Source organism: Hemicordylus capensis, chromosome 3, assembly GCF_027244095.1.
Source record: "Hemicordylus capensis ecotype Gifberg chromosome 3, rHemCap1.1.pri, whole genome shotgun sequence".
Classification (NCBI taxonomy): domain Eukaryota; kingdom Metazoa; phylum Chordata; class Lepidosauria; order Squamata; family Cordylidae; genus Hemicordylus; species Hemicordylus capensis.
Genome location: NC_069659.1, coordinates 152,838,255 through 152,854,004, shown reverse-complemented (window position 1 = coordinate 152,854,004; position 15,750 = coordinate 152,838,255). Strand labels below are relative to the sequence as shown.

The 15,750-nt window shown below is 45.3% G+C and overlaps 1 long non-coding RNA gene across 3 annotated transcripts in view; it reads right to left on the bottom strand.

Moving 5' to 3' along the window:
• LOC128351527 (uncharacterized) overlaps positions 1–12,255 on the bottom strand; it is a 55,908-nt gene extending 43,653 nt beyond the window's left edge. For all 3 annotated transcript variants that reach the window (XR_008319834.1, XR_008319836.1, XR_008319843.1), the window contains exon 1: positions 12,048–12,255. This is a non-coding gene — a long non-coding RNA (uncharacterized LOC128351527). The remainder of the gene's footprint in view (positions 1–12,047) is intronic.
• Positions 12,256–15,750: the final 3,495 nt, after the last annotated feature.

Below are 15,750 nucleotides of genomic sequence, written 5' to 3'. Positions count from 1 at the left end.
CCACCAGTATTTCTCTCCCACCCTTCCATCCCCTGTCTGTCTGTCTGTCTCTCTCTCTCTTTCACTATGATGCCCCTAACATGTTTGATGGCAATAACATCTTTGATGTTATGCTACCTTGAAACATTCTTTGAGGTCTGTCTCAGATTTCTCTCTCCCTCCCTCTCTCTCTTTCCCTTTCTCTCATCAACCCTCCTCATCCTCTTTCCCTTGCCCCCTCTCTCTTATCAAGCCTTCCCACCCACCCCCTCTCTCTTTTTCTCTCCCCCCTCTGTCCCTCGTCAAGCCTCCCCTACCTCTCTTTCTCTTTCTCTTCCCCCCTCTCTCTTTTGTCAAGCCTCCCCCAACCCCTCCCTCCCTCCCTCTGGTCATTTAGAAGTATGATATTCAGAATTTCTTCCAAAAACTACCAAAAACACATTTAAATTTTCCCCAAGAATATTCCAGAGTAGAAGTAGTGCATTCAGCTAATTTAAGTGGCAGGACAAGGCGGGGGGCGGCGTGAGGGAAAGAGCAAGTGTTGGGGAGGAAGACAGAAGGTGTTGAGAGGCTATGTGCACACCCCCACCCGCACCCCACACACAGAGGTGCATTGGAATGTAATCTGGCCCACCAACAAATTTGAGTTTGACACCCCTCTTCTACTGCATCCCATGCCCCCCCCCAATATGTTTCTGAGAGTTCATCAGGCTTCAGGGGCATGTTTTGGGGAGCACTGAGGGGAGAAGAAGGAAATGGAGATCAGAGAAAAATCACTCCTTTCCTTTTGCTTAAGCAGAACATACTCCTGAGAGTGCTGTTTTAGTATGGATGTGTCTGAGCCCCCATCTGCATTCTCTGGAAAACCAGAATTAGTGGATGATAAAGAGGAAGTGTGGAAGCAACCCTAGTGGAAGCAACCCTGACTGTCTTCCTCCAGCCAAGAATCACCACCCTTGAGATGCTTTGAGCAGATGGTGAGTAGTCACTCACCATCTAGAAACTCACATGGCTGCCTGTTTTGCAAATGACCTCTCAGACTACTAGACCAATCTCTTCTTCAAAAGGATGACGTGGGGTGACACCAAGAGATTGTACCTCCTTGCAAAGGCCTGATTCTGTAAAAAAGGGTAAGAGCTGGTGGCACAAGCAACTCGATATGATAAATAAGAGGTTTGATTTACATACCATTATTTTACAAAAGTTGTTCAAGACTTCTGGGTAAATCCTGTGAATCACTTTGCCTGTGACAACCTTTCCCCTCCTTTTTTGCCTAGATTATATTTTTCTGCATTCCCCCCCACCCAAGATGGAGTGCTCATGGGATAATTTCTTTTCCACTCTCAGGTTGCAGATGGTTGTGCCATTGCATACCTTCCAAAAATAGATTGAGCAATGTGCACATAAGCAATCCCCCCTTCCTTTTGAATGAATGATCAGGTTGCAGAAAACTGTAACCTGAACCAGGAAAGAGACATTGCTGGCAAACTGATTGTAAGAACTGGGGGACTGTAGCTTTGTTTGTTCTCTTGGGGACTGTAGCTTTGGAGAAAGCATGCATTCTTTCTATTTTCTGTAGATAAAAACAGGCCTCCGGCTTTATGACAAAACTCCCACCATCCTCTCCAGTGTCTCTCTGTACTGATGTCTCTGACAGCCTTATGAAAGCCCAGGGGACAGTACCAGTTATGAAACTCTACTTTGGAATTACAACTAGCTCTTCAGAGGTCCTGGGCATGCTGAGAGAACTGGTGTGCCTTGTGTGATGAATTAGATCAGAACGGATAACTGTAATGTTCTTTCTTGGCCATGCTCCATGTTTCCATTAATCATTTTTGCAACTCTACACTACAGCTAAGCTGGTACAAGGAGATTAGACGTTTCATAAACCCAGCCATGGGCTAATGCCCTCCAGTTTTCCTGGACTGCAAGCAGCAGCTAGGACACAGTTAGAGGCTTCTCTGTCTCCTCTCTACTTTTGCCCTCAGGAACTTCTTCCATTGAATCAGCTCCGTTCCTTGTTGCCAAATTGGTGGGATGATGTTCTGCATATAACTGATCAGTGGGGTGGGGGGATCTGGGACATCTACTCCCAGTTACTTTAGCCAGCTCTGCAGTTATTCAGAATTACTAGCTGACATGACATATGCTCCAGTGTTTCTGACTTACAGGGGCTGCTGCACACATGAAAGGCAGTGCTGGGGGTGTTGTTGTGGAGGTGGGTCCTTCCACAGTGCTACTACCATTGGAAGTAATATGACACAAGTGCCCACATACTGTTTTAAGTAGTTGTGCCTCTGCAAGACCCCTAGTACTGCCTTTCACATGTGCAGCAGCCCCAGTAGGTTGGAAATGCCAACAGTGGAGTCATGTCAGCCATTATTTTCAATTTATAAGATAATGACCTTGTCCACTTTTTATAGCCATTTGTGAAATAGTGTGGGGTGTGCGTTGTATCCATGATACTGTCTGTAAAAATGCAGTATCTTTCATCACTTTGCATATCAAAGCTTAGTTAACGTGTAATGGAGGTAGGGAAATAAGCTATTTTATTCACACAATCATTTGAATCTAGGTTTAATGTGGGTTACCAACATTTGTGTAATTGTGTGAAGCCATGCCAAGGTTGGAATCCTGGGCTATAAACCACCTTGGCATGGTTTCATACAATCATGTCAATATTTGACAACCTACATTAAACCTAGATTTGAATGACTGTATGAACCGGGTCAATATGTCTGCATCCAGACTGATATCCATAAAAGGTATACCAACATGCTTATAATAATTCTTATATTCAAGCACCCCTTTTCCTAAGTCCTGATAGCACTTCAAATACATAATGAGGCTGTTCACACATGCATGCAAAAACGGGCTAAGGGAGCCCTGCTCAGTTTTGCCTGTGTGTGTGAACCACTGAGATCAGGCCTGATCCTGGCTGCACCATGGTAGCGAAACCACCTATGAAGCCTCCCTTCTAAGAGGGGATAGGAGAACCAGTGCTCTCCTAACCATGTTTATTTGATCGCAGCCGCGGCTGGCAGACCTGGGGAGGAGGGGATCTCCATAATGCAGCGCACACTTGCCCGGTGCATTATTGGAGCTCCAGGGGGTGAAGCGTCCCAACACCTGTCCCGACACAGCATCCCAACACCCCGACCCTTGCAGCTACCATCAGGCACCGGTGCTCATCTGGGCAGAAGGCAAGCTGCTCTTTTGCGGGGAGGTAATTGCTTTTGGGCTTCCTCCTTGCAAATTGGGTAGCCCTTTCTCACTGGTCATGAGGAAGGGCTCAATGACTTATGCAAATTAACATTTTCACTACCACCAACCCATTTTTTACAGACTAGACAACTCCTGTTGGGTTGATGAGCTATAACAACTTTGTCAAGCAAGCTGCTGCGACGCTTGCTTGAGACCGAAATGTCTCCACAGGGAAATCTGAAAGAGAACTTCAGGGGTTCCTCCAAGGAGAAATTGAAATTTGGAGAGAAATTTCAGATTTCAGGCACAACACTGGATTATTTTATTCTATTTTATTTTTGAGATGGTAGCGGCTTGCCTAAGACCAGCCAATGTATTTAGAGTTGATTTTGTACTAGGGACTTCTTGGCTTGTTCCTGATGCTCGGAAACATGATGCTGCTCCAGTTCTAAACTCTCCACATGGGGAATGATAGAGAAACAACGCCCCCCTCCTAAAATAAATGAATAAATAAAATGGGCACAATAATATTTTGCAACCCTAAAGAAGTGTGACAGTGTGAAAACTGTCCTAGGGAACCCTGGATGCTGTTTCATCGTGTTTTTCTTTTTTCTCCCCATTTACTCAGAGTGTAATAGTTGGGGCCTCTGACAAACATCTGCCCAAGATTAGCACAGTGGCTGACATCATGAATAATCGAGCATGTGCACATTAGGAGGGTCTGCGGAGATGTTCTGGGAGCCCTAACACAACATCTCCAGTCCTCCTGGGTGTGCACTGCTGCATATGGGCAAATACATCTGAGCTCTGCTTGTGCTCCGGAAGCACTCTGTAAGATTGGAAGCACATTACTGACCATCAGTGACATACTGCTGATCTTACAGACTGCTTCCGGAGCACAAGCAGTGCTTGGAAATGTTAGCCATGTGGCGCACTGCTACGGAGCTACCCAGTGCATGCACTTTGTTAGTCAGGTTGTCAGCCACTATGCTGGGTTCTTTCCCATTCTCATCTTTATTATGATCAGGGGCTTTGCTCTATACGCCAGAAATAGTCCAGCTACATTTTCTGCTTCACGACCAAAAGCTTAGCACAGTTGGGGTGCAATTGCACAGGCAATGGGGAGATTCTCACGATCACCAAGAGTGGGTGGGTGGGTAGGGAAGGCTCCAAAAGAATTACTTCCACTGCAGAGGGTTGAGGGCTTTGTGGTGGGAGCATGTTCCTCACTCCCACACAAGCAATCCTGTTCTGTGAAGCATGGAGCAGGGCAGAGGGATCCGGGGCTGAAACTTGCTGTTCTGGCCTCCGTGATTCCCACAATGCAATGCATGACACCAGGGCTGAAGAGGGGGCGGGGGCGGTACAAATTACTGGGGCCCGGCGGTCCAGTGGGGGCCCTGGCCAGGGTGTGTGCATAGGCAACAATAAAACTCCTTCGGGGGCCCTCACTGCTGCCTCTCGTTTTTCAAGCAAGAAATGCAGAGTGCAGCCTTCCAGGGAGAGGGAGGGAGAAAGAGTGGCAGGGATCGAGGGCTCCTGGCTGGGCTTAGGGCTAGAGCAGCTGGCGGCAGTTCAGCTCCTCTCTGCGGGCTCCTTAGAAAGACAAAGGGAAAGGAGAGAATCCACTCTCAAACACACATTCACTGATGAGCTGGACTCGCTCCTCTGGCTGCCTGCCCCTGCGCTGTAAGACAAGGTGCGAAGGAGCAGCAGAGATGCAGAGAAGGCAAGAAGAAGAGAAGAGAAGGCAGAGAGGGGCACTAGAGTCATCACTTTTTGTTCAGCTGCGAAGGGGTGAGAGATCAAGAGTTATGTGAGTGCATGGCAACAATCTTGGCCCACGTATCAACAATTGCTCGTCTTTCAAGGTGTAAAATACGAACTTTAAAAGTTAGAATATATGCAGGATTAGGATATCTCTTGGTTCCAATACCATCAAATCAATGCAATATTTAAGCAAGACTGTAAAAGGGGTTTTAACCAACTAAAGTCAGAATTCGAACTACAGTTGTGCAATAAGGAAGAAAAACTCGTATCCAGGATGTATGGCCTATTACTATTGGAAGATACAAGAACGGAGGTAGTAAAAACCTCAATGATTAAATGGGCCCAGGACCTTGGTTATAACATTGACTTGGAAAAATGAGGAAAACTTTGGATAAAAGATATAAAATTTACTGATCGCTCTAATTTAAAGGAAAATATTTTGAAAATGATGTACAGATAGCATCTTACGCCTAAAAAGTTGGCCGTAATCTACAAGAATATGTCAAATAAATGTTGGAAATGTAAGAAAGAAGAGGGTTCCTGTATACATTTATGGTGGACATGCAATAAATTGAGAGGTTATTGGGATTTAATATATAATGAGCTTTAAAAAGTATTCAAAACTACTTTCCCCAAGAGTCCAGAATCAATACTATTAGGTATTGATAACAATGCTCTCCCGAGGAAATATTGGACCCTCTTCATTTACTTAACAGCGGCAGCAAGACTGACATTTGTGCACAAATGGAAAGACAGTCAATGCCCGTCTAAAGAGGATTAGATTCTTAAAGTACTAGAATTGGCAGAAATGGCGAAATTAACATTACTACTAAGAAATAAATTTGAAGAATTTAAAAAAGAATGGGACCCTCTTCTTGTCTATTTAAAATACATCACAAAATGGATTTTTGTCAGGCTTTTGAGGGCTAACAACAAATGTTTCAAAAACATCCCAAAGTTGTTTTCTATATGAATTACTGGGGAGAGAAGGTTTAATCTATAGGCAAGATCCGGTTATTGTTAAGAACACTCGTTCCAGCGATGAGATGGAAGTCTTTATTGTGTGTGTTTGTGAGTGTTTGTATCATTTGCGTTTGTCCTTTTGTGTTGTGAAAATTGAATAAAAAAGTATAAGGCAAGAGTTATGTGAGTGCATGCATGTGTGAACAGGCCACCTGTACACAAGAAACCCAGGAAACACAGCCACGCGCCCACTCTCCTGCTTAATTGTTACTACTCCTTCCTTTCCCCGCAGCATGCTCGACAGCCATGAGCCATCTCCTCCCCCCGCGCATCTTTCTGCAGCACATGAGCAGGGCAGGCTTGCAGTTGCTAGAGAGTGGTGACCCACGTACACACGGGCAGAGACCGAGTGAGAAAAGGCCCTCCCTACCCTCTTCTGTGGGGTCTTTCTCCTCCTCCTCTGTCCATTCACACCTCAGGGGCTTTACACCCTGCTGCACAAATGGCTGAGGTGAGCCCTCCTGTATTCACTTCTTTTTCCTGCAAAAGCATCCCCCCATCACTGCAGTATTTCTTCTTCTATTCCATCACCCCACCCCTGATTGTGGGGTGGGCTGAACCAGCAGGGTTAGGTGGTGCTGCCCCATCTGGATCGGGCACAATCCCGGCAGTTCTCAGGCCCAGCCTAACGAGGGCTGGGCGTACCAGGTTAGGCTGCACATGAGAACAGCCTCATTCTCTAACCAGTATGAGTGGCTGGAAGTCTGCTGGTACCTCTTGCTACCACCCGAGACTTCCAGGTTGCCGTGCAACGTACAGGGTGCATGGTTGCTGCCTGCAAGGGACAAATATACACTGGAGTTATAACTTGAGGTCATTTTTGTTTATCCACCTTTTACATGTTAAAGTAATTCACTGGCTAAAAGCCAACATTCCTCAAGGAAGGCTGATTCTAATCCAGGCAATGTTCTCTTCCAGGTTCCATATCTCTGATGTGTCTTTAATCATGCTGTAGCTGCTGCTTTCTCTCACTGTATATCTAGTGAGCCTTAGATCAATTATGCATTTTCCTGTTCTTAATAGTTCTCGGAATATCTCCATTTGCCCTTTCCCGAAGACTATTTCCCAGCACACCATTGTATGGATTTTTAATCAAAGCTCTTACACATTTGGGGTATGATACAACTAAAAGTAAGCACTTTTAAGGCCCGCTGGTGTCAATGGGATGGATTTAAACATGTTCTCAACTCACCACTGAAATCAATGGGATTGAAAATGTGTTTAATTTTAGCAGGACTGTGCCCTTAATGTGTTGTTACATTGATTTTAAAAAACATAGGTTGCCATGTTGGTCCACTAGAAAAAAATCCAAAAGCCACACCATGGTAATACTTATGTCATTAAGACTAACTCTAAAACATAGCTGAAACTGTGGTTATTCTTCCGCTAACTAAAAGTGGAAGTTTAGGGGGCTGTTTCATTCATGTTGAGTCTGAAAGTGTGCAATAAATTCTGAGACGCAGCAGTTTGAGACTGAGCTAATGTTACCTGTCTGTTTTCTTCTGCACCCTTGTTTTAACTGTTCAACTTGCACAATGGTAAGTGAAGAGACTGTTAAAAAGGTACCATCAATCTTCGGTTTCCTCCAAGGGAAACTGACCCTGGCCTCTTTCTTTCTTTCTTTCTTTCTTTCTTTCTTTCTTTCTTTCTTTCTTTCTTTCTTTTTTTCTGTTAAATTTCTATACTGCCCTTCATTTTAAAAAAAACAACCTCAAGGCGGTTTACACAAAACTTAAAACAAGACTACAAATATCACACAATTAAAATATTAGCTAAAATACAAAAAAATACAAATCTACTAAAAAGATTTTAAAAAACAGCACAAACCAGATTAAAATGTGGCCAAAGCTGGAAGTCAAGTATGCTCAGATGTGCAAAACCGCAGTTACAGGCCAAAAGCGACCTCTGGTTTGCCTTGGCAAACTCCAAATTGAACCTTCGGTTATCTCTAAGGTTTGCTGCTGAGAACTGAGGTTTGGCTGCCAAAGTGTTACGTTTGACTCCAAGCACAGCTACAACCACGGTTTCATGCCGATTTTCAAACCGCCATGATAGAGGCAGCCGTGCAGACCCGCCTGAGGATGTGGCTGCTCCAAACCTTCGGCACTTCTCACTGGCAGCCTCTTAGAGAACCAGCCCCACCCATCCTGTCAGCTATGCAGCTATGGAGTTGCCAGGCCCCATCCAGGACTTGTAAGCCTGTCAAGCTGAATAGGGGGATTCCCCTCTTCCTACTCTGTCCCTTGCTCACCCCACCTGGCCAGCGGAACGGAAAGGTCACGGAATGACAGGATGGGCAATAAGTGCTTTGCTCCCCAAGAAGGGAACAACAGTTATGTATGCTCACAAGCAGAAAAACCCAAAGTGGCAACATAAGCAGGGCACCCTGTCACAGCGCCAGGAGAGGAGCAAACACCCGGTGAGGTCAGGGGTTCGGCAGACCCAAGCAGGGGACCTGGAGCAACAAAGTTCTCTTTTTTTCACATATAGGTTGGGGAGGGGGGCCCAGCCCCTTCCGCTTGGGGTTATTGGTCCCTAGGCTTACTCATGTGGAGAGCCATCTGGGAAGACTAACTGCAAACTCACAATGTGGTACTTTAGTTATACTTGGTGGTACTCCCGTTACATGCTGTAAAGTTTATTTTATTTTATTTATTTATTGTTGAATTTATATACCGCCTTTCATTAAAAAATAGTCTCAAGGTGGTTTACAAAAGTTTTTTAAAAATACAATAAAATGACAATAAAAATGTTAAGCTAAAAATATAAAAACAAACCAAATTTAAAATCCATAAAATACAAGCATAAAAACTATACATGGGTAAAAACACATAGAAGCAGCAATAAAAAGAATCATATAAAAGCCTGGATAAAAAGCCAAGGTTTAACAAGCTTTCTAAAAACTGTGATGGACTCTGAGGAGCGAATGGCCACTGGGAGAGCATTCCAAAGTCTGGGGGCAGCAACAGAGAAGGCCCTGTCCGGAGTGCACGACAGCCGAGCCTCTTTCATTGTAGGCACCCGGAACAGAGCCCCCTCAGATGACCTTGTCAAGTGGGCAGCAACCCTTGGCAGCAGGCGGTCCCTCAGGTATCTGGGGCCCAAACAAGGGCTTTAAAGGTCAAAAGCAGCACCTTGAATTGGACCCGGAAGTGAACTGGCAGCCAGTGCAACTCTTTCAGAATGGGTGTGATGTGCTCTCATTGGGCAGCTCCGGATAAAACCCTAGCTGCTGCATTTTGCACTAACTGAGGTTTCTGGATATTCTTCAAGGGCAGCCCCACGTAGATCACATTACAGTAATCCAGCCGTGACATGACTATGGCATGGGTAACCGTGTCCAGATCTGCCTTCTTGAGAAAGGGACGCAACTGGCGCACTAGCCGAAGCTGTGCAAAGGCACCTAGCCACCGCCTCCACCTAAGCTTCCAAAAGCAGAGCCGGGTCCAGTAGTACCCCCAAGCTGCGTACTTGCTCCTTCAAGGGGAGTGCAACCCCATCCAGAACCGGTAAGATCTCCTCATCTAGATTGGCTCTCCTACTGACCAACAGTACCTCCGTCTTGTCCGGATTCAATTTCAGTGTATTAGCCCACATCCAACCCATCACAGCCTCCACCCCCTGATTCAGGTCATCCACTGCCTCCCTAGGGTCAGGTGACAAGGAGAGAAAGAGCTGAGTGTCATCCCCATATTGCTGACAACTCAGTCCAAGTTCCCAGATGACCTCTCCCAGCAGTTTCATGTAGATGTTAAATAGCATGGGGGACAAGACCAATCCCTGCAGGACCCCACAGGCCAGTGGCCATGGAGACAAGCAGTAGTCCCCCAGCTCCACCTTCTGGACCCTCCCCTCAAGAACGGACCAGAACCACTGCAACGCAGTACCTCCGACTCCCATACTTGAGAGGTGGCCCAGAAGGATACCATGGTCGATGGTATCGAACGCCGCTGAGAGGTCCAGCAGAACCAACAGGGGCGCACTCTCCCTGTCTAGTTCCTGGCGTAGGTCATCCACTAGAGTGACCAAGGCAGTCTCAGTCCCATACCTGGGGCGGAAGCCAGATTGAAAAGCGTCCAGATAATCCGTATCACCCAAGACCCTCTGCAGCTGGGACGCTACCACACGCTCTATCACCTTGCCCAAAAAGGGCAGGTTAGAGAAGGTCTATAGTTGTCAGTGTTGGAGGAATCGAAGGAGGGCTTTTTAAAATAATGGTCTTATCTCCGCCTCCTTAAGGCATGATGGCATCCTGCCCTCCCTTAATGAAGCATTAATATTCACTTCCAACCACCCACATGTACCCTCCCTGGCAGCTTTTATTAGCCATGAAGGGCAAGGTTCAAGAGCACATGATGTCGCCCGCACACTGCCCTGGATCGTGTCCATATCCTCAGGCCGCACCAACCGAAAAGAATCCAACACAACGGGACCAGATGGTACCAAAGGCACGTCTGCCGGAACTGCCAAAACTCTGGAGTCCAAATTGGCACAGATGCGAGCAACTTTATCCGCAAAGTGACACACAAACTGATCACAGCGGGCTGTAGATGATTCCTCCCTCATTGTCTGGGGGGATGAATGGAGCAATGTCTTTGCTACATGAAACAGCTCCGCCAGTCTAAACTGAGCAGATGCCATGGAGGCAGAAAAAAATGTTTCTTCGCCACCCCCACTGCCACGGAGTAGTCCCTAAAATGGGCTCTAGCCCGTGTTCGGTCGGATTCATCACAACTCTTCTTCCAGCGTCACTCTAGCTGTCACCTGGGTTGTTTCATCACCCTGAGCTCCGAGGAAAACCAAGAGGCAGATTGGGCTCCACCAAGCCAGAGAGGGCATTTAGGAGCAACCATGTCAACAGCCCAGGTTGTCTGGGCTAGTCCATTAGCTAAAGCTAGTCCATTATTCCACAAATCGCTCTCACAGGAGAGTGGAAGCCTATGGGGACTTGATATCAAGCCAGGATGCTCCGTGCAGCAAAGCTGCAGGGAGGGGTACTCTGGTGAGTGATGTCCCAGCCTTGGTAACTGCCACCAAGCTGCTATCATACCTTGTGCCCTGCCAGCCAGCCCATCCATGTGGAGATGTGCACCCTTGCCCGTGGCCCTGAAGGACGAGCCCACTGTCCTGGGGCCACAGGAAACCGGGGCTCTCCTCTCCCAGGAATCCACACAGATCTGCATACAGCGGAATGCTGGATCAAGCCCAGGAACTCTGAATGGATTTAAAGGTCCGTGCCATAAGCTAATTTCATCCTTCTGCTTGCATGGACATCTGCAGGATGTTTTCCAGGGCACAGTGGGGGAAGCACTCTTGTACAGGGGATTGAAGCAAACAGCATTAGGGATGTACACGAATAATTTTGGCACCAGCGGGGTGTACTTTAAGGGCGGGGGAGGGTGTACTCATCCCTCCCACTGCATTTCCCCTGCCAGCGCTCTGTTATCTTTAGCCCCGTTTCCCCCATTGGCCGGAAGGGGCCGGAAGTAGCGGCCACGCGTGCACCTGTTGCGTGTGCGCTCCCGTCTGCTGTGCTGGGGATGGATAAAGCCATTTACTTTCCCCCTGCTCAATAAAGAGAATCACCACTTTTAAAAGGTGCCTCTTTGCTCCATTAGCAGGGGACAACTGAGTTATGGAGGCGAATGAATGGTCCTATGTCCTCCTCAGCTCACACCATCACTTTGCCCATTTCTTCGCTGTGTAAGTACCATGCATGACACCACAGTGCCAGATCTGGTGATGGCTCGAATTGTTGGCACTGCAGCCAATACTGTTGCACCAGTACTACAAGCTAGATTGGCTCAGGATGCTGACGTAATGCCACAAGTTATGAGGCAATGGCCATTGCCCAGTGGATCAACAGACCTGGCTCAAAGACTTCACCTAGACCGCATACAACTTGGGGGTTTTTTGTATCACTATTTGTCACTCTAATCCCAACCTGATGAAGCATACGTCCCACTTGTAATTCAGTATCATACTCTGTTTTAGAGAAACCCCAAATAAATATGATATAAAACTCTAGCACATATATTGGAGCATAGTATGGACACTTAAAACAAACTTACAGTTCACTTCACTGAGACAAACCAATAGGGAATAATCCTGCAACTCCTCGTAAATGTCAAACATCTTACAGGTCATCCTGGTTTCCAAACCTTTCCTCTGCATTCCCCCTAAAATTGGCCCCACTGTGAGATGCTAAAAAAGGGCTGAGAACCATTCCCAAATTTGCCCTGAAGTAACTGCAAAGATGAAGATTTGAGGCTATGTTGATAAAGTAGACAGGAAGTTGTATGGAGCAAACAGGAAACAGTAAGTCTGCAGCTATGCTCTTTCCCTGCCACTAGGTGGCAAAATCCAAAAGGGATCCAACAGGGTTACATCTATTAGTTGCGATGCTCAACTCTCTTGTTCTGGTCTTGGGTTATTAGATTCATTCAATAGGCCTGCTCCAAAGTAAATCATTTGAAGATGTGAATGACTAAACTTGCCTTGTGAGAGCAAGAGTTATGCAGCTTTTAGCTCCACTTTCTCAAGTTTAGATCAATTAATCTTTTGCATCATTAGCATTTTTTAAAGTGCCTTCCTGTATGTGGCAGAGGGGAGGGAGGCTCAGTTACTGTGGAGACCTAAATGCATGCAGGAAAGGGATTAGGCACTGATTGATACAGACAGTCAATTAGTACTTCAAAGGGAAGCTGACTCCTTGTTTTATACACACAAAGCATGGGATAAAAAGATTGTAGTTTGATGTCTTGTAATCTCTGTTGCTTCAGTGTTGACCAGGACAGCATGATATTGGAAGGTTTCTCGGAAGTTGAAAGAGCCCCGCATTGGCTCCTGATGGAATGACAGCATTAGGAGAAACAATGCCATAATATGCTCTGTGCACACTAGCTTTTCTAAAGTATTTCAGACTGAACTGACTCTTTGGGACTCTGTCTGTTCAAGTCAAAAAGTGTTCTTAATCTCCATGATGTGCTGATCAAACCTTCAACTGTCAGGCCACATTATTTCCACAGAGCCAGTTCTATTTGTGATTAATTAAAATTTCTTCTTGATTGCATACTGCCCTTTTAAATGCATAATCCATTTATTGTGTAGTGAGTTGTGAATAAGAACCCCAGTTCTTCTAATGTAGAGATGCGTATACACCCCTATGTTGAACCTCCCATGCTGGAATCAATGAAGTCCCACCCTCTCATAAGAGAAACTCCCCCAAAATCCAGGGAGACTACAAAGTCATCCCATAATATTAGGGAAGTGCAGGGACTATCATCATTACAAAAGTCAAAGTGCATTATGGATGGAGATAATGTCACTGGCTATGAAAGGAAAAACTGCATCTCCACAGCTGTAAATTTTTATTATAGTATGCAGAAAGCAGAGCTCTATATAGTCAGCACCAAAGCAGATTGCATATAGTGGAATATGTGATTCTGAAGCGCAGAATTTGAAATTCTGAGGAGTCAGGGAGTGAGGTGTTTTTGGTTGGTTGGTTTGCATCTTTGCTGCACTTATTTTTAAATGTTTAACTATATCACTACCATGTACCCAACACTTGTCTTACCAGCGATATTTGATAAAGGAACATGTTATGCGACATCATTGCATTCAGTGTTGATCTCTCCCCTACAAGCAATGTTCAATTAAATGAAGCAAGTGTAGGAAAAGCCTGAAGACATGGTCACATCATTTCTTTCATCATTCATTGCTGGGAAGATGTGTGGTGGAGATGCATGCCAGTGGCAACTGCAACCACAACCACAACCACAGTGGCAACCTATCATCACCATTTAACCCATATTTTGACCAAATCTAAAGATTGTTTAAAATTAGAAAAAGTGGTTTAAAATTCATTCTTCCAGATGTACACATTCCAAAATTTTGTGGTCAGAACAAGCAAAACAGCCTAGACAAAGCTTAAGTTCACTTACTACAAATAGAAGATAGGAGTACACACAGGTTCCTCACCTAAATCAATGGAACAAACAGTACTTAATTTTAGATGGGTCATGGACAAAATGTTTAAGATAGGTTGATTTGCACAGCACTTGCCCCATTATTTACATTTGTATTTTTCAAATCTTGTGCAAGCTTTCAGATTTCCCACCACACAGCTTATTGATGGACCTTCAGCACTTAAGTAATCCTGGTTGAGACCATCAGAATCCCAGTGTGTTGGAATGTTCGGTTGGGGTTGTAGAGTATAAACTATCATCAGGATAGCTTATGCTAACAACGCAAACATCTCGAATCCTCTTTGATCCTCAAGATTTGATCCTCAAGATCTTTGATCCTCAAGACTATAGCCTTGTAGTGTTAGAATTGTGTTCCATGGTGCACACAGATTTTCGTGTATACAGGGGCATGAAAGGGGAAGCAGATACTGGCTGGGTAAGACATGAACACAGTTCATCAGTACAGCAGTTTTGCTGGATGTCTCTGCACCTCTGTGTTCTGATGTTCAGAGAGAAGAAGCAAGCTAGGTTTGATGCCCCACCCACTCTCTCCATTCTAGCAAATAGGGAATCAGTAGAATTGCTAATTTTCTGACAGGGCTATATGCATCAAACCTAGCAGCTGTAAAGTAAAGTTGTGCCATCGAGTCGGTGTCAGCTCCTGGCGACCACAGAGCCAAGTGGTGTACATGTACACAATTGGACTAAGGCCACAGCCTGTCCCTTCCCAAAAACTTGAGGCAGGTATCAGAAGTAACCCACAATTAACATAATGCAGATCCGATCCAGCATATTCAAATATCATTTTAAAATCCCCATTCTTTGGTGACTCCTTCTTTTATGCACACATCTCTATTAACAATAAGCTGTGAAAGCCACCCCAAACAAGCAAGTTCCAAAACATTGGCATATCTCTAGTGTCTTGGGGACAGCCACCAAGAATATCCCATAACTTGGGGGCAGCCATCAAAAACACTTGTGGACCACCAAGAACATATGGAAGTTATCTTAAATAGCAGAAAGACACTATAAGCTTCACTCAGTCTGCAGGAACTTTCTCAGGACTTTTTTTTTTTTTTTTAAGTAACCATTGATGAATCCAAGATATCCTCATTCAGCTCTTTCTGATCTCCAATACACATTTTTTCTGAATCCTGTATTACACAAAGGAGCTCATTGCGATGCTGATTTCCACCAAATGATTATCGAAGAACAACATAAGAATAGATAATAATTTGATAAAATATGGTTCTAGCAGAAGCACCTATTCCATTGACTTGCATTCAGTAGTATATTTACTGTCTTAATTAGCTCTAGAAATACCTGACACAGTCTGTCAGCAAAAGTTACAGTCTCAACATGTAGATCTGAATTCCCTTTAAAATGCCTTGGTGCTCTGTGAATATCAGGAAACATGGACTTTGACCTGCTGCAGTTCAATGATGATTTCTATCAACCCTTCTTCCACATGATGCAACTTCCCCGAGTAATGCTTGATGAAATGCGGCTTCTTCTTCTCCTGATTGGTCCTGGCAGTGACTATTTTCCCACCCAGCTTCCTATGAAGCTGCTTTCTGCCAGTCAAACCATTGGTCCACTTGGCTCAAGATTAACAGCAGCTCCCCAGGTTGTCAGACAGGAGTCTTTCCCAGTGACTGGGAAAGTCTAAACATAAAGCAGGATGATAGCTGAGTTGGGTGATGGTTGTCACTGCCAAATTGCTCACTGCAATAGAGGTTATCCCTCTTGTTATCCCTCTTGGTGGGTATGCCAATGGCACACTTGAGGGAGGACAGCCCTGAGAATG